Here is a 1,364-nt window from a genome sequence, read left to right on the forward strand (position 1 = left end):
TTTTTTGTCAATTATAATAATTCATTCTATAGCAGAATCAATAATATATTTTCCAAATTAAGTTTATTATCAACGATAATTTTATCACTTTTTGCAAATTCTTCATTATTCCATTGACTTAATTCAAATTCACAATTTTATCTCTATCCATATAAATTTCATGAAATATTCAATACAATTGCACAAACAAATTACACATTTACAAAATAGTTTATATTTACCATGACATTTTCCAATCATTCAAGGTTCTTTATCTCGGCGTACCTATTTAATAAATTACTAAATTCATACTTACATTTGCATCCATAACTGTGTCAATAAAATATTTGGGATTATTTATACAACATTTATTTATAAACCATGACAATATATGGATCCGGTTATCATATTATAATAGATGTTATGGGTGTTAGATAGTTAACCTTCACCCAATATTATATTATTCACAAATATATATAACATTATAAAAAATATCTAATTAATGAATATACTAATTTATAATATACAAATAATATAATATGATATATTCATACATATATTTCCATAATATCTATAATAACTATGACAATATATGGATCCGGTTATCATATTATAATAGATGCTATGGGTGTTAGATAGTTAACCTTCACCCAATATTGTAATATTCACAAATATATATAACATTATAAAAAATATATAATTAATGAATATACTAATTTATAATATACAAATAATATAATATGATATATTCATACTTCCATAATAGCTATAATAACTATATACATAAACATATACCAATGATATAGTTATATATATATCATTGATGTATACTTTCCACATTACTACAATAGATGTATAAAATAAAATAATTTTTTATGTGGATGGATCAAGGGCATATGAAAAAGACGGACTGAAATATCACTAGTATTTTAAAGACGAACCGGAGTTTTTAACAATTTATTGAATCAAGTTTTGTAAAATGCTTGATATGAAAAAGGGAAAAAACTTTTTGGGTGTTTAGTTCAAATGGATAATGAATTCGATCAATTGTCAAGTGAAAACAATTTTGTTTGAAGGTATCTAGAATTTAATAATATATATTAAATTTTATTCATTTATGATAAAACCAAATGCAATGGATATGATTATTTAAATCTTTAGAATATTCATACAAAAGAGAACGTTTCTCACCACTAAACAGTTATGTTAGTTCTTTCTAAGAAATGTTAGCAAAATATAAACTAGATTATAATTAATTTAATTTGGAATCCTTGCGTGAAAACATACCAATCAATTCACACTATTAAAATAAAAAAACCAACTTTTCCTACACCACCAGCTATTAATAAAAAATGCAGATGATGGAATAGCAAGATTAAAAATTT

This window comes from Gordionus sp. m RMFG-2023, chromosome 2, assembly GCF_954871325.1.
Source record: "Gordionus sp. m RMFG-2023 chromosome 2, tfGorSpeb1-WG-v2, whole genome shotgun sequence".
NCBI lineage: Eukaryota > Metazoa > Nematomorpha > Gordioida > Chordodea > Parachordodidae > Gordionus > Gordionus sp. m RMFG-2023.